We start from the raw sequence: 22,299 nt of genomic DNA, 5'->3' as shown, positions 1-22,299 counted from the left end.
CTATTTCAAACTTAGCAGGAAAGCAGTCTATGGAGGTAAACAACTTGTACACCGAAAACTACAAAAGGTTGCCAAAAGAAATTAAAGAAGACACAATAAGTGGAAAAGCATCTAGTGCTCGTGAATTCTAAGACTTAATATTGTTAAGATTCCAATACTCCCCAGTAAGACCTACAGACTTAAGGAAATGACTATGAAAACCCCAATGTCATGTTTTGAAGAAATAGAGAAGTTCTTATAATTTATATGGACTCCAAGGGAGCCTGAATGACTAAAACTGTCTTGAAAAGAGCAAAGTTAAAGGACTTACAAATTCTGATTTCAAAACTTGTTTTACAAATGCAATAATTAGGGTTGAGTAAATAACTCAACCTGTTAGAACCAAGAACTTGCATATCTAAGAAGCTCCAGAGAGCACAGGTTTAATCCCTAGCACCACCATATGTCAAAATAGATCAGTGCTCTGATCTCTCTCTTCCTCATAGTAAATTAATCTTTATTATTATTATTATTTGGTAGAGACAGAGAGAAATTTAAAGGAAAGGGGGAGATTGGGAGGGAAACAAATAGAGAAACCTATAGCACAGCATCATCTCTCATGTAAGGACTGAGGGATTAAAGCCATAAATGCACTTACTTATTGATGAACATTTGGCCGCTTCTACATTTTGGCTATAATGAATAATGCTCTTAATGTCATGGGTATACAAATACTTCTTTGAGACACTCCCTTGAGTTCTTTAGGACATATACCTTGAATCAGAATTGCTAAATCATGTAATTGTATTTTTAATTTTTTGATGAACTACATTTTTATGTTTTACTAGTGATTTAGCATTAGTTTACAAGATTGTAAGAGAATAGGGGTATAATTCCATACAGTTCCCACTACCAGACTTCTGTATCCCATCCCTTCCTTTGGAAACTTCCCTATTGTTTATCCTTCTGAAGTATGGACAAAAATTCTTTTTGGGGTATAGAAGGTGGAAATTCTGGCTTCTGTAATTGCTTCTCTACTGTCCAGTAGAACATTATTCATTATAGCTAAAATGTAGAAGCTGCCAAATATCCATCAATAGGTAAGTGTATAAATGTGGTATATACATAAAATGGACGTATTTAGTAATTCAGCCTTTAGAAGGCAGAAGAGTCTGACACATTCTATAGTGTGACTAAACACTGAACACTTTATGGCGAAGTAAAATGATAACACAAAAGGTAAATAAAACACAGTTCTACTTATATGAGCTAGCTATATGGAGTAGTAAAAAATTGCAGGAACAGAGAATGTACATGTACATATATATGAGGTCTTGAATTTAATCTGTGGAACCTAAACCATAAATATAGATAGGGGTATATATGGATATAGAGCCAGCCTTTATACCAAGAGAAGAGAAGAAAAGATGTAACTGTTAATTGTTCAAACTTACAGATATTCAGTTTGGGAAGAAAATAGTTTCGGAAATAGATGATGATGGTTGCACCACAATGAGAATATGATTAACATAACTGAGCACTTAAAAGGTGTTAAGAAGGTACGTTTTATGAACAGTTTCAAATTTTCAACTATCTGCTTTGAAACATTTGATTCCAGGCAATGGATTTTGCTGTATGCTAACAAACATAACAATGTCACTTTCTTAAATTTACAATCGCTCCCTGGCTTAATCACATCACAACTCCAGCTAATATTTAATCCCTTCTGTAATTCATGTCATCTTCTCTTTTACTGGTTCTTGGCCAGTGCATACATTTTATCCAGTCAAGGAGATGTTTCTTGAATCTTCAGCTGTCCAAAGTTCATTCTAACTAATTTAATTAATCTCTTTCCATGATCCTTCAGACCTGGCTCATACCACACCTCCTGCACACAGATTACACCAGTTTTTGACAGCTATTGTCTTACAACCCTGTTCTCTGAGGTCCAATTGTCCTACAGTCTAAACAGTTCAATTTAGCACTTTACTCTTTTGACTAACAGCAGCTGAGCTCTTCCACAAGCATAGCAGTAGACTAAAGGATCAAAGCACTAGGCCAATGCAGTGCATCACATATTATTTTCTAGTTAACTCATTCATAAATTTTCATGGAAGCAAGGAGACAGCACAGCAGGTAGAAGGTAGAATTTTCAAACATAGGGCCCCAGGTACAGTCTCCAGCACCGCATATTCTATAGCTGAGTAATGTCCTGGATTTACTCTCTCCCTTCCTCATTTTCTTATAAAAATATTTTTAATACATGGTTTTTGGGTGATGAAGCAGCTCACTCAGAGGCCTATTTGGATTTAGTTTGGAAGCAAAATGTGGCCATTTGCCAAAGGAACTGACGTTAAGGACAGGAAAATAGGCTAAAAGTTCTTTGTAGTTTGGTTTACCAAACTCAGTCTGCCACAACAGTCATTAGATGTGCTATTTTTTTTTAATTTTTATTTATTAAAAAGATACACTGACAAAACCATAAGGTAAGAGGGGCACTACTCTACACAGTTCCTACCACTAGATCTCTGTATTCCATCCCCTCCCCTGATAGCTTTCCTATTCTTTAACCCTCTGGCAGGATGGACCCAGGATCATTACAGGGTGCAGAAGGTGGAAGGTCTGGCTTCTGGAATTGCTTCCCCGCTGAACATGGGCGTTGACAGGTCGATCCATACTCCCAGTCTGGTGCTATTTTTAATTCAACAACTGCTTTTCAAACACTGCTCAACTCTGGTTTATGATGGTGTGGAAGACTAAACCTGGAATTTTGGAACCTCACATAAAAAAATCTTTTTTTGGCAGCTGGGTGGTAGCACCCCTAGTAGAGTATACATGTTACTATGCACAATGAAAGGATCAAGCCCCCAAGTTCCTACCTACATGTGGGGGGGGGCTTCATGAGCTATAAGGAAATGCTGCAGGTGTCTCTCTCTACCTTTCATTTCCTTCTCAATTTTTTCTCTCTGTATCAGAAAAAAAAGGGGGGTAGGGTAGATAGCATAGCATGACTGAGGCTCCAAAATCCCAGGTTGAATACCCCATACCACTATAAGCCAGAGCTAAGCAGTGCTCTTGAGGGGAAAATTTATTTAAAAAGTAAAAAAGAAAATCTTTTCACATAATTATTATGCTATTATGCTACCACCCCCCACCTCACAAGTGCATCTTCATACCCCAGACCCAGTGTAGACTGCTTCTGACACACTCCATGTGGAACATCTGGTTGAATTGGAATTTCCCTAGGAGGGCAGTCCCCTCTCAGTTCCAGTGAGTTCAAACATTAAGTAGAGTCTGAGTAAATATAATTGCATGTGATTTAAGATTTCTCTTTTCAAAAGGAACCAACTCATGAAAATTTCATAGAAAAGAAATAGAAAATCGAGGGCAGGATGTGAAATTGTGAGGAATCACAGAAGCAAATGTGTTAAGTGGGAACTTCCTAAAGGGTTTTTACTGTCTCTGGTTATATATTCTATAATACTTATCGCCAAAATTGAGACTAACAAGCTTGTGTTTTCCTTAGCAGATCTCCTGAACGAAGGAACTGAAAGAAGCAGTGTTCAGCACATCCCTTCTGGAAATTATTCTGGGCACATTTACCCTTTTCAACCCACCTCAAAGGACAGTTAACACTGGATCAATTCCCAAGAGTCTGGCAGCAACAAAAGTTGTTGACAACTTCGATGAAGCGACTACTTAGCAATGTGCCTATGCACAGAGATACTTATGCCACTGCTTCTGTTTGCCAGACTGTCATACCAGGTCAGGCCCTTCATACAAGTCTCTTCTACACCCAGGAGGAAGCCAGGGCAGGTCCAGATAGGGAAGGACCCATGTTTAGATGTCCACAATCCATCATGCCAAAGGGAAAGCAAGGAAAATATTTAGCCGGCCAGTAAGCCAGAGTGAATGGAGCAGAAGGCAAACAGCTAGGTGGGCAGAGGGATCTGAGGGGTTTGCTACAGTGTAGTAGCTACTGGAAGATTATATCCTTTTCTGTCTCTCCTCCTCTGGAGTCCCACTTCACTAGCTCTGGCTCAGAAAGATCTTCTGAAAGCAGTGTGTTGATAACGTGTCTATACAGAGATCAGAGCTGTGCACACTGCTGAAAGGCAAATGGCCTGAGCGTGAAAGACAGATTAGGCAGTTTTTACAGCTCACCAGCTTCTGTGATTTCTACTTTATCTCCCAGGATTTCAAAATAAATAAATAAACATTGTAAAACTGAACACATTTTCATATTTTCTTTTCCTAAAGATGAGTGATCATTTCAACCAAGAAAATTCCTTTCAGGTCAAAAAAAATGTGCTTAGCTACTATATGGTATTAATTGTATTTTGATATTTCTTTAATGGAGAAAATACCATGATGAAAAGTGTTTATGAATTATTTAGCTCCCTCATGAAAATACATAATGTCACAACAGCCTCTACATATGTTGAAAAACATATGTGGCTAACATTGTTCATGACTCACTCACCTTCTAACCCCCTTCTTGCCAATGTCTCCCTTCTGCTACCTTGCCCTCTGTAGGATTTTTTTTTAGTTTTTATTTTAAAAAATGTATAAGAATTTAAAAAATAACATATCCATTTACTTTTATAATTTATGTTTTTATTTTAGTTATTAAATTATAATAGAGATAGAAAAGTAGGGAGGAGGGGGAAAAGAAAAAAAGATACCCACATCACTTTTCCACTACTTAAAAAGCTTTACCCTGTACGTGGATACTCTCCAGGGGCTTGAACCTGGGTCATCCATGTAGTAACTTGTATTCTTTACAAGTTGTGCCACCTTTTGAACCCTTCTAACTAAGAATTTAACCTCAGATTTCCGTAGGGCTAGAGCCAAGAAATCTAGAACTGGTTCTCAGAGCAGGTAGAGGTTTAAGTCATGCTATTTCAACCTTGCTACCTCTCCTATCTTCCTAACAGCAAGAAACAGTACAACAGACACTGTCAGTAGAAGGGCTGGGTTGTCTGTCCCAAAAGCATGTTTCCTAGTGCCCACAGAGGGAGTGATGGCTAAGAGGCCTAGGAGACAAAAGGTTTGAGTTTTTGATATTATTATCTTGAGAACAGATTAACCAATTGAAGCTGAAATTCTCCATTTATAAAGGTAGGAATTACACATGCTTTTTCTGTGCCATCTTGCTTCACTAGAGAATATCAGCTATTGAAAAAATGGAAACCTTAGAAGAGATGAATAAACACTTATCCAAAGAAGAAATACAGATAGACAACAAATACATAAATAGATGCTTATCATCACCTATTATCAGGGAAATGTAAATCAAAATCAAAAGGAGACATCAGCTCACTCCTGTGAGGATGGTATATAACAAATACCAGAAACAACAAGTGTAGGGAAGAAGGAACTCTTACACTCTGTTCACTATGTAAACTGGTATCACCTTTATCAAAACACAGCATCAAGTTTCCTCAAAATATTATTAGATTCAGTTTGAGCCCCCGGCTCCGCACCTGCAGGGTGGTTGCTTCACAAGCAGTGAAGCAGGTCTGTAGGTGTCTCTTTCTCTCCCCCCTCTGTCTTTCCCTCCTCTCTCGATTTCTCTCTGTCCTATCCAACAACAATGATGGCAATAACAACAGTAATAACATCAACAACAATAAGCAACAAGGGCAACAAAAGGAAAAAATATATATATTCTCCAGGAGCAGTGAATTTGTAGTGCAGGCACCGAGACCCAAGGATAACTATGGAGGAAAAAAAAACATATATATATATATATATATATATATATATATATATATATATATATATTAGATTAAAAAATATTACAAATAGGAGCCAGGTGGTGGTGCACCTGGTTGAGCGTACATCTTACAGTGCTCAAGGACCCAGATTCAAGACCCCAGTCCCCACCTGCAAGGGGATAGCTTTTCAAGTGGTAAAGCAGTATTGGAGATGTCTCTCTCCCTCTGTATCTCCCCCTTCCCTCTTGATTTCTGGCTATATCTATCCAATAAATAAATTAAAAGGATTTAAAAATGTTACAAATAGCTCTACCATCAATCTTATCCCCCCACCACCACCTTTTTTTTTTTTTCCGGAGCTTTGTCATCACTGGCTAATATTGGTGTGGGAGAATTGAACCTGAGGTTTAGAACCCCAAGCATGAAAGTCTTTTGCATAACTACTATGCTCTCTTCCCCACCCTAGCAACCTTTCTTAACACAAAAACACTCATCAGGAAAGATAAATGCATTCCTATGTTCATGGCAGCTCTACTGACAATAACCAAGACAGAAAAGCAATCCAAGTGTCAACAACTGATGAGTGAATAAAGAAGATGCAGTATATACACATAGTGAAGCTACAATTCTATAATTCTTAGCAGCACAATTTGTAATAGCCAAAACCTGGAAGCAACCCAGGTGTCCAACAACAGATGAGTGGCTGAGCAAGTTGTGGTATATATACACAATGGAATACTACTCAGCTGTAAAAAAATGGTAACTTTACCGTTTTCAGCCGATCTTGGATGGACCTTGAAAAATTCATGTTAAGTGAAATAAGTCAGAAACAGAAGGATGAATATGGGATGATCTCACTCTCAGGCAGAAGTTGGAAGACAAGATCAGAAGAAACAAACAACAACAAAAAAAAACACAAGTAGAACCTGAAATGGAATTGGCGTAACGCATCAAAGTAAAAGACTCTGGGGTAGGGGTGGGTGGGGGGGGAGAATACAGGTCCAAGAAGGATGACAGAGGACCTAGTGGGGGTTGTATTGTTATATGGGAAACTGGGAAATGTTATGCATGTACAAACTATTGTATTTGCTGTTGAATGTAAAACATTAATTCCCCAATAAAGAAATTTAAAAAAAGAAAAGAAATAGTAACCCATGGCACTGGAGGTGCATTTGGGTAGAGTACTAGACTTGTAAGCATGAGGTCCTCAGCATCCAACATGCCAGAATGATGTTCAGTTCTCTTTCTCTGCCTCTTCATTTATATCTTTCTTCTGAAATAAAATAAATATTTTAAAAATGAAGCCTTGCCAATTGCAGTAATAAAAATGGACTCAGAGAGTGTTGTGAAGTGAATTACATTGGAAAGAGAAAGACAAGGGCATATTATTCATAAGTGGGCTATAAAGAAACAAAGCAAAATAACAGAGAGAAGCCATCCAAATCTAGCCCCTGATTTCAGACTACAGATCTGAAGGTACGAGAAGTCTATAAAGGGCACAAAAGTTGGATAGGGGCCAGCAAGTACTGGCAAAGGGGTTTTGGTATTTTGGTAGTGGGTATAGTGTGATAACTTCTTTTTGAGGAGGTATGGAATAACATTCCTAAAATATGCACAGTGATGTAAACCAATGCTACTTTAATTTAAGAAAAAAAAATCATTAAAAAGGAAAAGCCAAAACCTTGAACTAAATCTTAACCACCCCAGAAAGTAAAGTTGAACAAAAACAAAGCAAAGCAAAATCCCTTTTTCTCCAGAGCCAATCTTTTGGCCATCCATCAACACCAAATGCTAGCAACAGAAATAAAAAGGTTGGTGATACAGCCTTTTGTCCAGTCTTAAGCAAGCAATCATGAATAAGAAAGAAAATGCAGCAATGACCAGCGCAGAGATGACAAGATGAGGATGCCTGAGCTTCTTCACGCAGCTTCTCCTTGCATCAGGGTCAGGGGGACTTCTGGACCAATTTGGTCTGGAGGTTGAGTGAATAAAGAGCTATGCCTTTCCATCTTTCACTCAGGCAGCTCCCAAAACACTTGTCAAATCAGGCTGATGGATGGCCCTGGAGAAGTCTTTTTTTTTTTTTTTTTTTGCCACCAGTATGAGGTGCAGCAGCTGTTTAACAGCCCCACTAGTGACCCTGGTCAGTACTTTCAAGGCAGGAAGCACAGAAGAATAGAGTGTCCACTTAATGACACCACAAAGGCAATGGGAGGAGGAACTTCCTCCCCCTGTGCCCAGGCCAGCAGCCCAGCACTCTAATTACACATATATAAATGAAGGAGGGAAGCTGTGTAGAATCAAAATTGCTCCCCATCAATCCTAGTTTGGCACTGGATCTCCTAGAAGACCTTAGAACCCATGACCCTGTATGCATTGAGCACAGAGAGGAGGTGACAGCAAATTTCCACCCTGACTCTGCAGCACAGTCTCTTTCAAGTCTAGTCTCCAACTAAGGGCTTAAAGCCCACCCCTATCCCGGTTGTCCTCTTCTGGAGAAAAAGCATGTATTTTCCTGAGTCCACAAAAGTCTTAAACAACCTGGAATCTCTTGCTGGGCCTCATTATTCATGAATGCCCCACTCACCCTGTCTTCTCCCACCCTTCAGATGTCACCACAGAAAGAAGGGGAAAAGGAAATCAGATGTGAGTGGGCTCACTGCCTTGTTGACAGAGCTGACATTTGTTTAAATGGGGCCAGGGGTGGGGGTGGGGAGGTCCTATGAAGAAGTGCTCTTTTAGATATAGATTTTCTGCTCTCCCACTCTAACCACCCACTCAAGCTGTAAGACACCCTGAACTTGTGTCCTTTCCCAGTCATGGTTGGTGAAAACATGTGAGCTACTGGTCTACCAAAGGTTGTGGTTTCTTATTGCATAAAGTAACTGGAAGCTGCTTGACCTTTTAGAAGATCTGAAGCAAATATGACTTTTTTAAAAGGCAAAATGTATACAAACTTATAAATTAAAAAGTAGCTACAGCATCTTAGAACACAAACTTCTATAGTTTTCTGGTAAATATTCATCTGAAGTGGTGGGTAAGGGGAAACCCACTTTTCCTTGATTTCCTGAGAAGGGAACCAAGTGAATCTGACCCAAATACCAAGTGGGTACTAGGAAACCAATCATGGGAGTCAAGAGGCACCACCCTCTGAGTAATGTTCTTCTTTAGTTTGCTTCCTCTCTCTCACCAAAATGTTGTATAAATGCATGTAGAGTTTTTTTGAGCCTAAGCCAAATATTGCCATCCTAAGAGTAACTATAATGGGTCCATATTGCCTGGCTGGCAATTAAAAATTAAACCCAGCCCCTCTGATAAGTTCCTGGCTGAAAAGGCACCGAATGAGCTCAAATTTAGTGCCTGTGAATTTGCTGTACTAAACTACTAGAAGCTACTATATGGAAGTAAAAAAAGAAAAGCAGAAGTAGTAGCCAACCCTTCCCTCCATGTGGGAGATTTTTTTTCCTGTCATCACTAGAACTTCACCACTACAAGCTAACTTTCTCAGATAGTAAAAGAGATACCCAGAGAGAAAGAGAGGGAAAGGGAGAGGGAGAAGGAGAGGGAGAGGGGGAGGGGAAGGGAGAGGGGGAGAGGGAGAGAGAGAGAGAGGAGAGGGAGAAAAAGAGAAAGAGAAAGAAAGAGAGAGGAGAAAAATACCACAACATCAAAACTTCTTCCAATAGGGTAGGGGGTCACCTTTGAACTTGAGTTGTGTGCAAGTAAATGTACTCTTCAAGTGAACTATTTTGAAAGCCCAAAAGCTAAAGTTATTACCTTAGAGATGATAGAACATTGGAACTCTTGGTCATGTCACATTTTACTGGGATAATTTAAAGAGCAAAACACAGGTTTAGAAAGCCAAAGACTCAACTACTCAGTGTGTGGAACTAAGTATGTTGAGGTAAGCATGTCAGTAACTCAGTCAGAAGATTCAGCTGCTTCATCTGTAAAATTCAGCTGCAAAATTGAGTGTGTGGTAGGTGTTACCTCTCATCCTGAGAAACCAAAGAATTCAAAATTGAGATTCTTTCCACTTGATTTGAATCACATTGCTCACATAGTCCCCATGGCTTGTACCTCAGTTTCCCAGTGTCCCAGATCCCCACAATCCTGTCACTCCTCTTATCTCTAAGGGGACAAGGTGGTAGCATACCTGATTGAGCACATGTTACAGTGTACAAGGACCTGGGTTCAAGCCCCCAGTCCCCAACTACAGGGGGAAAGTTTCACAAGTGGTGAAGCAGTGCTACAAGTTTCTCTCTGTCTCTCTTCCTTTCCATCCACCCCCCCATCTCTCTTGACATTTGACTGTTTCTATCAAGTAAATAGTTAATTAAAAATTTTATGATGAAATGGTCAAGCTAGTTCTAATACACTAATTACCAAAAGGGCATATTGAAACATGACAAACAGGGGTGAAGGAACAGGTGAGGATAACAAGAACAAGAGCTTTCAACTTGCTTCTCCTTTATTGGGGGGGGGGGTCTTTCTTAATGGTTTAAAGTCAATAGTAAAATATAGTAGTTTGAACATGTATAGCACTTCTCAGTTTTCCACATAACAATACAACCCCCACTAGATCCTCCTCTGCCATCATGTTCTAGGACCTGAACATTCCTCCCCACTCCAGACTCTTTTACTTTGGTAAACAAAACCCAGCCCAAGCTCTGCTTTGTATTTTCCCTTTTGTTCTTATTTTTCTTTTTTTTTTTTTTTTTTTTTTTTCTTTCTTTTTTTTTTTTTTTTTTATTTAAATTTTTAATTTAAGAAAGGATTAGTGAACAAAGGCATAAGGTAGGAGGGGTACAACTCCACACAATTCCCACCACCCAATCCCCATAACCCACCCTCTCCCATGATAGCCTTCCCATTCTCTAGCCCTCTGGGAGCATGGACCCAGGGTCGTTGAGGGTTGCAGAAGGTAGAAGGTCTGGCTTCTGTAATTGCTTCCCTGCTGAACATGGGTGTTGACTGGTCGGTCCATACTCCCAGTCTGCCTCTCTCTTTCCCTAGTCAGGTGTGTCTCTGGGGAAGCTGAGCTCCAGGACACATTGGTGGGGTCCTCAATCCAGGGAAGCCTAGCCAGCATCCTGGTGGCATCTGGAACCTGGTGATTGAAAAGAGAGTTAACATACAAAGCCAATCAATTTGTTGAGCAAACATGGATCCCAAGATTGGAATAGTGGAGAGGAAGTGTTGGGGAGGTACTCACTGCAAACTCTAGTGTAATCCTGCTTTCAGGAATATATTTTGCAGTAGTTTATGGATACGTGTGCACATACGCTCTCTCTCACAGAAACTGGTGTATGTCTAGGTTATGGGACTTTGTTAGAAAGTGAACTACCTGAGATGAAATTAGAGTGTACTATAAAAGGAAAGGTCTCACCCGAGTAATGAAGCTGAAGGGTTGTCATTCCACACGTGAAGTCTCTGGATACACTCTGAGGTGAAGCATGTTGAGATGGCAATCGTTGCTTTGGTTAGGTTGTGATCGGCGGATGCAATATTATTTGGTATGGATTGGGAGAAGCATACGGGAAAGTGAGCCCTATCCAAGGGTGCCAGGACTGGGGGAAGTAGGGGCTCTATAGTGAAGATGTGAGGTTCCTGCTGTCTTAGGGTTCAAAAAGACAATCAATAGTTAATATTACCCACACATTATTTGTTAATTGGGTTAACTTTGAAAAGTCCCTTTGTTATGGTTTGCTGTACAGTACCCAGTATCTTGTATATAGCTGTGCTATTGGAAGCTTCTAATCTACTTGGTCTAGGCTTTTGAGAGAGTCCGCATATCAAATACGTAGCCTATCTATTAAAAAGATTCAGTTTGTCTTTTGAGAACCTTTGAGACATACAATTGATTTCCCCCTCTCATATTAATTAACTACTGATTTATATGTCTACATTTTGCTAGGAGTGTACATAAACACCATTCCCATCACCAAAGGACCGTGACCCATCCCTCCCGCCCATTCCCACCCCCCACTGGCCCAGGAAGCTACATGTCTACCCCTCACCACTGGGTTTTTACTTTGGTGCCCTACTTACAATTTGATCAGGTCCTGCTTTTAGTTTCCCTTTCAAATCTTCTAAGTCAGCTTCTGTTGATGAGTGGGATCATCCCATACTCATCTTTAACTTTCTGACTTAGTCCACTTAACATAATTCCTTCTAGCTCTGTCCAAGATGGGTCAGAGAAGGTGAGTTCATTGTTCTTGATAGCTGCATAGTATTCCATTGTGTATATATACCACAGCTTTCTCAGCCATTCATCTGTTGTTGGGCACCTGGGTTGCTTCCAGGTTTTAGCTATTATGAATTGTGCTGCTATGAACATAGGAGTACACACCTCTTTTTGGTTGGGTGTTATGGAGTCCTTGGGGTATAACCCCAGGAGAGGAATTATTGGGTCATATGGAAGGTCCATGTCTAGCCTTCTGAGGGTTTTCCAGACTGCTCTCCACAGAGGCTGTACCAATTTACATTCCCACCAGCAATGTAAAAGGGTTCCTCTGTCCCCACATCCTCTCCAGCATTTGTTGCTGCTGTCCTTTTTGATGTATGCCATTCTTACAGGAGTGAGGTGGTATCTTAGTGTTGTCTTAATTTGCATTTCTCTGACAATCAGTGACCTAGAGCAGTTTTTCATATGTTTGTTAGCCTTTTGGATCTCCTCTGTGGTGAGTGTTTTGTTCATTTCCTCTGCCCATTTTTGGATGGGGTCATTTGCTTTTTTGCGGCTAAGTTTGCTGAGCTCTTTATATATTTTGGTGATTAGTTTCTTGTCTGATGTCTGGCATGTGAAGATCTTCTCCCATTCTGTGAGGGGTCTCTCTGTTTGTTTAATAGTTTCTTTGGATGTGCAGAAGCTTTTCAATTTGATGTAGTCCCATTGGTTTGTTTCTGCTTTAGTCTTCCTTGCAATTGGGTTTGATTCATCAAAGATATCCTTGAGGTGTAGATGGGAAAGTGTTTTACCAATGTTTTCCTCTAAGTATTTGATTGTTTCTGGTCTGACATCTAGGTCTTTGATCCATTTGGAGTTGATTTTTGTTTCTGGTGAGATAAAGTGGTTCAATTTCATTCTTCTGCATGTTTCAACCCAGTTTTCCCAGCACCATTTATTGAAGAGAGCCTCCTTCTTCCATTTAATCCTTTGGGCCCCCTTATCAAAGATTAGATGCCCATAGGTGTTGGGATTTACTTCTGGGCTTTCAGTTCTGTTCCACTGGTCTGTGTGCCTATTTTTGTTCCAGTACCATGCTGTTTTGATGATGATGGCTTTATAATATAGTTTAAGGTCTGGGAGTGTGATGCCTCCATTTCTGTTTCTTTTCCTCAAGATGGTTTTGGCAATTCTAGGTGTTTTCAGGTTCCAGATAAATGATTGTAGTGTTTGTTCTATTCTCTTAAAGAAGCTTGGTGGAACTTTGATGGGTATTGCATTAAATTTGTATATGGCTCTGGGGAGAATGTTCATTTTGATGATATTTATTCTTCCAATCCATGAGCATGGGATATCTTTCCATTTCTTGGTATCAGTTTCTATCTCCTTGAGTAGCGACTCATAGTTTTCAGCATACAAGTCTTTCACTTCTTTGGTCAACTTTATTCCTAGGTATTTGATTGATTTTGCTGAAACAGTGAATGGGAGTGATTTCTGGATGTCTTCTTCTTCAGATTTAGTGTTTGCATAAAGAAATGCCACTGATTTTTGTACATTGATTTTGTAGCCTGATACCTTGCTATATTGCCTAACAACTTCCAGTAATTTTCTACTGGATTCTTTAGGTCTTTCTATGTATACTATCATATCATCTGCAAATAGTGAGAGCTTGACTTCTTCCCTTCCAATCTGTATCCCTTTGATTTCTTTCTCTTGCCTGATTGCTATGGCAAGAACTTCCAATACTATGTTGAAGAGTAACGGTGACAGTGGGCAGCCCTGTCTAGTCCCTGATCTGAGGGGGAATGCTTTCAGCTTCTCTCCATTGAGTATGATGTTGGCTGTAGGTTTGCTATATATAGACTCCACTATCTTGAGGAATTTCCCATCTATTCCCATTTTTTGTAGAGTTTTGAGCATGAATGGGTGTTGGATTTTGTCAAAGGCTTTCTCTGCATCTATTGAGATAATCATGTGGTTTTTGGCTTTGCTTTTATTGATGTGATGAATGACATTGATTGATTTACGGATGTTGAACCAGCCTTGCATTCCTGGGATGAATCCCACTTGGTCATGATGAACAATCTTTTTGATGTGTTGCTGTATCCGGTTGGCCAAGATCTTGTTTAATATTTTGGCATCTATGTTCATCAGAGATATTGGTCTGTAGTTTTCCTTTTTTGTTCTGTCCCTATCAGCTTTTGGTATCAGGGTGATGTTGGCTTCATAAAAGGTGGAAGGGAGTATTCCTGTTTCTTCAATCTTATGGAATAGCTTAAGAAGTATGGGTATTAACTGTTTCCTGAAAGTTTTGTAGAATTCGTTTGTGAAGCCATCTGGTCCAGGACTTTTGTTGTTGGGGAGATTATTAATAACGGTTTCAATTTCTTTGTCTGTGATTGGTGCATTTAGATTTTGTAGTTCTTCTTGGTTCAGTTTTGGAAGTGCATAGGTTTCTAGGAATTGTTCCATTTCTTCCAGATTCTCTAGCTTGGTGGCATATAGTTCTTTATAGAAGTTTCGCAGAATTCTCTGGATTTCTGTGGTGTCAGTTGTGATATCTCCTGTATCGTTGACAATTCTATTAATTTGAGTCTTCTCTCTTTTTTGTTTGGTGAGTCTGGCTAGGGGTTTGTCAATTTTGTTTAATCTTTCAAAGAACCAACATTTGGCTTCATTGATCTTTTGTATGGTTCTTTTATTTTCGATGTTGTTTATTTCTGCTCTAACTTTAGTGATTTCTGTCCTTCTGGTTGCTTTAGGGTTCCTTTGTTCCTCTTCCTCTAAGTCCTTGAGGTGTGTAGTAAGGTCGTTCATTTGGGCTTCTTCTTGGTGTTTAATATGTGATTGTATAGCTATAAGTTTCCCTCTCAGTACTGCTTTAGCTGTGTCCCAAATATTTTGATAGGTTGTGTCTTCATTTTCATTAGTTTCCAGGAACATTTGAATTTCCTGTTTGAGTGAGTGTCTGACCCAGTGGTTCTTAAGGAGCATGTTGTTTAGTTTCCAAATTCTATGTCTTTTAATAATTTTCCGTTTGTTGTTAAAAGTTAGTTTTACTCCACTGTGGTCTGAGAAGATACTTGGGATGATTTCAATGTTCTTGAATTTATTGATGCTGTCTTTGTGGCCTAACATGTGGTCTATCCTTGAGTATGTGTTGTGTGGATTTGAAAAGAAGGTGTATTCCAGTTTTTTGGGGTGGAGGAGTCTGAAAATGTCCAAGAGGTCTAGTCTGTCAATCTCTTCATTCAATTCTCTTATATCTTTATTGGTTCTCTTCTTTGTTGATCTGTCTAAGTGTGAGAGTGGGGTATTGAAGTCTCCCACTATTATTGTATTACTATTGATGTATTTTTGAAATTCTTTCAATAGGTGTTTAATGTATTTAGATGGTCCCTCGTTGGGTGCATAGATGTTAATAATTGTTAAGTCTTCTTGGCTGATTGATCCTCTTATCATTATGTAATGTCCTTGCCTATCTTTTATTACTTTATTTAATTTAAAATCTATCGTGTCTGAGATGAGAATGGCTGTTCCTGCCCTTTTTTGTGGACCGTTAGCCTGTATGATAGTTTTCCATCCTTTCACTTTAAGTCTGTGTTTATCTTGTTGTGACAGATGTGATTCTTGCAAGCAGCATATGGTTGGGTTATGTTTTCTGATCCATCCCCCCACCCTGTGCCTTTTGATGGGTGAGTTTAAGCCATTGACATTTATTGATATTATGGATTTAATGTATTGTAGTGCCATTGTTCTAAAAAACAATTTGTTTGCTCTGATATATTACAAGTATTATAGTGATGTTCTTGTTTATAAGAGGTCTTTTAATACCTCTTTCAGGGCCGGCTTGGTGATAGTTGCCTCCTTTAACTGTTGTTTGTCTAAGAAGGTTTTGATCCCTCCATCTAGCTTGAATGAAAGTCTAGCAGGATATATAATCCTTGGTTGAAACCCTTTTTCATTCAGGGCTCGATAGATATCTTGCCACTCCCTTCTGGCTTTTAGAGTTTGAGTTGAAAAATCTGCAGAAAGTCTTATGGGTTTTCCCCTGTATGTGACTTTTTGTTTCTCTCTTGCAGCCTTTAGGATCCTTTCTTTATCCTTACTTCTTCTCATTGTGACTATGATGTGTCTTGGTGTTTTCAGGTCTGGGTTGATTCTGTTTGGTACTCTCTGGGCCTCTTGCACCTTGATATCCTTTCTGTTATTCAGGTCTGGGAAATTTTCTTGTATTATTTCCTCTAGGATGTTTGCTTCCCCTTCCTCTCTTTCTTCCTCTGGCAGGCCAATTATACGAATGTTACTTCTTTTGAGATCATCCCATATGTCTCTGTTGTTGTTTTCAGTGTCTCTCAATCTCTTTTTAAGCTCTTTCACCTCTTTCTTAGTTTTCTCTAACTCATCCTCTGTCTGACTAATTCTGTTTTCTGCTTCTGTTAGTCTGCTTTCCCTTGCCTCAGCTTCTTTCTTCATTACAGCTATTTCAGCTTTCAGTTCTCTAATTGTCTCAAGATAATCAGTATTTTCCTTGGGGGTCTCAACTGTTGTTTCCCTAATACTGCCATTTCTTTCCTCCAATGTTGTTTTCATTTCTGTGATTAATAAGTTTATTATTGCTTGCATACTTTTCTTATCTATGGTTACTTCTGACTGATTTGTGGTTTCTTCTGGGCTCTTGTCTTCATTCATTGGGGTAGCAGTTTTATTTGTTTTTAATCTACCCATTTTTTTTAATTTATGTGTTTCTCTCTTTTTTTTTTTTTAATGTTCTGTTGTTCCTCAGTTGTTGTGTTTTGAGCACAAGTAACACTGTACTAAATACCTTTATGACAATTGCACTCACCACCTCCGGAATAACCGTAGCAACTGAAGTAAGTATTGAAGGAGTTTAATCGTTACCAGTTAGCCAAACAATTTCTCCAGTCCGTGAAAAAATAGTAACCAAATCCCAGTGAAGAAAGAGAAAAGGAAGAGAGGATAGCAAGAATAGACAGTTATGCAAATCTACTATCCAGTGTATATTCTAAGGGTAACAAGAGTGTAAAGGGAACTAGAGCAGAGATACACACATAGAGAGTCCACTCTGGGTCAGATTTCTTCCCCAAAGTAATTCACAAATTCAGAAAGGCAAAGAAGAAAGAAGTGTATGACAAGATTAAAAAAAAAAAAAGAAAAAAAGAAAAAAAAAGAGAGAGATTGAGAGAGATAAGAGAGAGAAAGGGAGAAGATAGGAAGAAGAGTTGTAATTAAAGAGCAGTGCGAGGAACTTCCCAAATGTGTATCAGTGAATTAACAAAAAAAAAAAAAAAAGGAAAAAGGAAAAAAAAAAAAAAAAAAAAAAAAAAACCCTGTTTGGTGGTATGGGGTATCCTGCTAGTAGCTGGTCCCAGGCACTGCTTATGGGGGGAGGGGGGGCGGCGGGAAGGATGTATGCTTGAAAATTAAAAGGAAGAAAAAAGAATTTTTTCCCCTACTCTAATTCTTAACCCAAATTAAGTTATAGAAACATCCTTGGTATGACCGTTATGGCCCCTTATTGGATGGCCTGCTAAAGGCAGAAAATCCTATTGTTTACACGAGATGTGTCCGGAGCTCAAAGGCTAGCCGCTTCTGCTTCTCCGGGCGCCATTTTCCGGGAGACCCCGCCCTCCAGACTTTTTTAAAGGATTTCTCAAAAATGAAAACTAGCTCCAAGTCCTTTGATCCAATGAGAGCTATACTCAAGAAGTCTTTGGATCCACCCTCAGGGTCGCGGTGGACCCTGGCAACTCCCAAGAGGCAGCCCCTGAGCTAAAGTGCTCTCTCCGGGTCCTCTGCCCGCCGCGCTCTGCAACTGGCGGCGGAGGAGCCGCCTTCCCGGGCGGGCGGAGGACAATGCCCGGCGCACTTGCCTTGCCTGGCGCCGCCTGGGAATTCTGGAGCCCCGCTAGTCCGTGTCCCCTTTGCTCTAATTGTTAACCCAAATTAAACTGTAATAACTTCTTTGGTGCCCCCCCCCCTTATTGACTGGCCTGCTAAAGGCAGAAAATCCTACCTTTGCCGACGATGCTATCAGAGCACTCGCTGTTAGCGACTTCTCAGGCCGTCGCCATATTACCTCCCCCCTGTTCTTATTTTTCAACTTCTGTCTATGAGCAGGATCACCATAGTCATCTTTCACTTCCTGGTTTATTTCACTTAACATGATTCCTTCAAGCTCCATCCAAGATGAGATGTAGAAAGTGAAATCATGTCAGAGAAATGCAAATAAAGACAGTAATGAGATACCACTTCACTCCTGTGAAAATGTCATACATCAGAAAAGATAGCAGTAAGAAATGTTGGAGAGGTTGTAGGGACAAAGTTGATTTCATCATTTTTAGCCCATCTTAGATGAAGCTTGAAGGAATCATGTTAAATGCAATAAGTCAGAAACTGATGGATGAATATGGGATGATCTCACTCATAGGCAGAAGTTGAAAAACAAGATCAGAATAATTTGGACTGGAGTTGGTGTATTGCACCAAAGTAAAAGATTCTGGGGTGGAGGGGAAGGTTCAGGTTCTGGAACATGATGCAGAGGACCTAGTGGGGGTTGTATTGTTATGTGGAAAACTAGGAATTATTATGCATGTATAAACTACTGTATTTACTGTCTACCATAAAACATTAATCCTCTAATAAGGAAATTTAAATTAAAAAAAGAAAGTGAAATCACTATTTTAATAGCTGAGTAGTATTCCATTGTGTATATAGACGACGATTTACTCAACCACTCATCTACTGTTGGACACTTGGGCTGCTTCCAGGTTTTGGCTATGCAAATTGTGCTGCTTTCAACATAGGTATACACAGATCTTTTTGGATGGGTGTGTTGGGTTCCTGAGGATATATCCTCAGAAGAGGAATTGCTGGATCATAGGGTAGGTCTACTTTTAGGCTTCTGAGAGTTCTCCAGACTGCTCTCCAGAGGGGTTGGACCAATTTACATTCCCACTAGCAGGGCAGGAGGGTTCCTTTGTCTCAACAACCTCCCCAACATTCGTTACTGCTACCTTTTCTGATATATGACATTCTCACAGGAGTGAAGTGGTATCTCATTGTTGTCTTTATTTGCATTTCTCTGACAATCAAGGACTTGGAACATTTTTTCATATGTTTGTTGGCCTTTTGAATCTCTTATTTGGTGAATATTCTGTTCCCATCTCCCCATTTTTGGATGGGGTCATTTATTTTCTTGTAGCTGGGTTTGGTGAGCTCTTTATATATTTTGGTCATTAGCCTCTTGCTCAGATATGGCATGTAAAGAAAGGCATGTCTGTATTTGGGTGATGATTTCTTTTGCTGTGCAGAAGCTTTTTAATTTGGTGTAGTCTTACTGGTTTATTTTTGTTTTAGTCTTCTTTGTAATTGGATTCATATCATTGAAGATGCTTATAAAAGTTAGATGCAAAAGAATTCTGCCAATATTTTCTTTTAAGTATTTGAAAATTTTTAGTTTATTACTCAAGTTATTGATCCATTTGTTTGGAGTTTACTTTTGTGTGTAGTGAAAAGTAGTAGTTCAGCTTCATTCTTCTGCATGTTTCAACCCAATTTTTCTAACATCATTTGTCAGAGAGACTCTCCTTTCCTCATTTAATAGTCTGGGTACCTTTGTCAGATATTAGATGTCCATAGGTGGGGAGGGGGGAAAGGCTTTCAAATTGTAAGGAACATGAGGGATTTTGGAGCACATGCCAATAGCCAAAGAGGCCAAAAAATAGGGTGAGGGGAGGTCCCCAAGCCCTTCTCTAGGAGTAATACCTTTTATAAAACTGGAGGGGCTAGTGATGGTGATCTCAATCAGCCTAGGAATAGTATGCAGGGTAGTGTCAGTTTATTTATATATTTATTTATTTTATTTTGTTGTTATTATTATTATTATTATTAGAGCAATGCTCAACTCTGGCTTATGGTGCTATGGGGGGTTGAATCTGGATCTTTGGAGCCTCAGGTATGAGAGGTTTTTCTTTCTTTTTTTTCCCATAACCATTATGCTATCTCCCCCACCCACTCCAGTTTATCTTAAAATATTTATTATTTCTTAACATGAGAGAGGGGGGAGAAAGAGAGAGAACTAGGGCATCACTCTAGTTCATGTGATACTGGGAGTCAAACTCTGGTCCTCATGCTTTTAAATCCAATGCTCTAGCTATAGTACCACCTCCCAGGCCACACTCAAGTTCATTTTTATTCTCTGGCTCCTGAAATCAGCCTCCTCTCCAACAAACTCAATCTTTTTAAAAATTTTTAATGTTTTTTTAATATTTATTTATTTTCCCTTTTGTTGCCCTTGTCGTTTTTTATTGTTGTTGTTATCGATGTCGTCATTGTTAGATAAGACAGAGAGAAATGGAGAGAGGAGGGGAAGACAGAAAGGGGGTGAGAAAAATAGACACCTGCAGACCTGCTTCACCACCTGTGAAGTGACTCCCCTGCAGGTGGGGAGCCAGGGGCTCAAACCGGGATTCTTACTCCAGTCCTTGAGCTTCGCGCCACGTGCGCTTAACCCGCTGCGCTACTGCCCCGACTGCCCTCTACAAGCCCAGTCTTCTATGCAGTCCCCTTCTATCTCATGAGCAACTTTCCCTTCATTCTCTCAGTTTCAGAATGATCCATTGCATGACCCAGTGGGAATCTTCCTTTCCCACAGTCAGTGATATGTTAAATGATCCGACCTTACATCCCTCCCTGGTAGTCTGAAAAGTTTTTGGCTCCATCTCAGTTTGGCCTGGCTGTTTCTCCCACTCTCCTTCCACACCCCTACCCGATACAAATAATGCAGCTCCTTGCAGAGGGTGCTTTGCAGTGTGTTTAATAAATAAAACAGGTTTTAGCCCTGTTCTGGAGTCCTTCATAGCAGCTTTGTACAAATCTGATTTCAGGAGTTAGTATTAGGTTGCACCATATGAAATTGTCATTATTCGGTCATACTGACATCCAAAATGAATGACAAATTCATGAGCTTCAATCTAATAAAGAAGCCTGGTACCCAAGTACTAAGATATAGTAGCTGACTTCCCACCTGCTCTTTTTCTAAATAGGGGGTTGAATGGTATGTACAAACCTGGGGCTGGGTGTGATGGGGGGGGGGGGGCAGTGTTCATTGTACTCGGCAAAATGAAGTGCTTCTCAAACAGGGATAATTTTGCCCCCTGGGGATGTGTGGCAATATCTGGAGATATTTTTATCTGTCACAGTGGGGTCGGGGAGTGCCAATAGCATCTTGTAGGGGAAGGCCGGAGATGCTGCAGACCACTCTACAATGCTGGGGACAGGCTTCATGATGAAGAATCATGCTGCCTAAATGTCAACAGTGCTGCCAGTGCTGAGAAACATGCATAAAGTCTTACTGGAAACCCAGAACCACAACTGTGTAGCAGGCAGCTACACTAGCTATACAGCTCAGTAAGGTATAAAAAGGGTCATCTCTTAGCTCCTCTGTTGTGAAGCAGGTCAGAGCTTCAGGTTCCCATGACTTAACTCAGATGTATAACCACCCCAGGACCAGTCACCTCTCAAAAGGTCTTTTCTCCATTTCTACTCAGTAGCCTGACCTGATAAGTATTCTCTGAGATTCTTCAAGCCTCTGAGTTAGAAATCAAACTTGGGGGAGTCCGGCGGTAGCACAGCGCATGTGGTACAAAGTGCAAGGACTAGCGGAAGAATCCCAGTTGGAGCCCCCGGATCCCCACCTGCAGGTGAGTCGCTTCACAGGCAGTGAAGCAGGTCTGCAAGTATCTTTCTCTCCCCCTCTCTGTCTTCCCCTCCTCTCTCCATTTCTCTCTATCCTATCCAACAATGACAACAATAACTACAACAATAAAACAACTAAGGCAACAAAAGGGAATAAATAAATATAAAAAGAAAGAAAGAAATCGGACTTGGTTCCCAAGCTCTTGAAGTTCCCCTGCAAGGGACAGAAACAGAAAACGTATTCTTCTTGCCTGCTTTACCCAGTAGCATGCAAAGCTCACCACAAGGCTGCTATAGCCAGGCTGATAAAAACCACAGTGCAAACCCTCCAAACCAGAAGAGAAAGCTCCTCTTGGCCAGCTGTGGTGGGCCCACTATGTTTCCTGGAAGAGATTGTATGTCACTCTGGTGACAGGGAAGAGAATTTCGGAGGCTCTGCAACGCAGTATCACTTACCTACCGCGGCTGCTACTGCCCACTGTGGAGCAAAGTGCTAGAGTGGAAAGCCGCTGAGTAAACACAGCTCGTCCTCACTGGACGTGAGCTACATTTGTCCTTAACACACACCTACTTCAGCTCTTTCTATTTCTATCTGTTGGCAGAAAGTCTATAGGATTCTGAAACACTCACGTTTATTAATGAACTTGAATCCAAGTACAGTCACACACACACACACATACACACACACATCAGCTACTAAAAGAAATGAAA

At 40.1% G+C, this 22,299-nt stretch overlaps 1 long non-coding RNA gene across 2 annotated transcripts in view; it reads right to left on the bottom strand.

Moving 5' to 3' along the window:
- LOC132538275 (uncharacterized) overlaps nt 1–22,299 on the bottom strand; it is a 290,896-nt gene that overhangs the window by 75,417 nt on the left and 193,180 nt on the right. The window lies entirely within an intron of this gene.

This window comes from Erinaceus europaeus, chromosome 4 (genome assembly GCF_950295315.1).
Source record: "Erinaceus europaeus chromosome 4, mEriEur2.1, whole genome shotgun sequence".
Classification (NCBI taxonomy): Eukaryota; Metazoa; Chordata; class Mammalia; order Eulipotyphla; family Erinaceidae; genus Erinaceus; species Erinaceus europaeus.
This window is presented reverse-complemented; position numbering and strand designations above follow the sequence as displayed.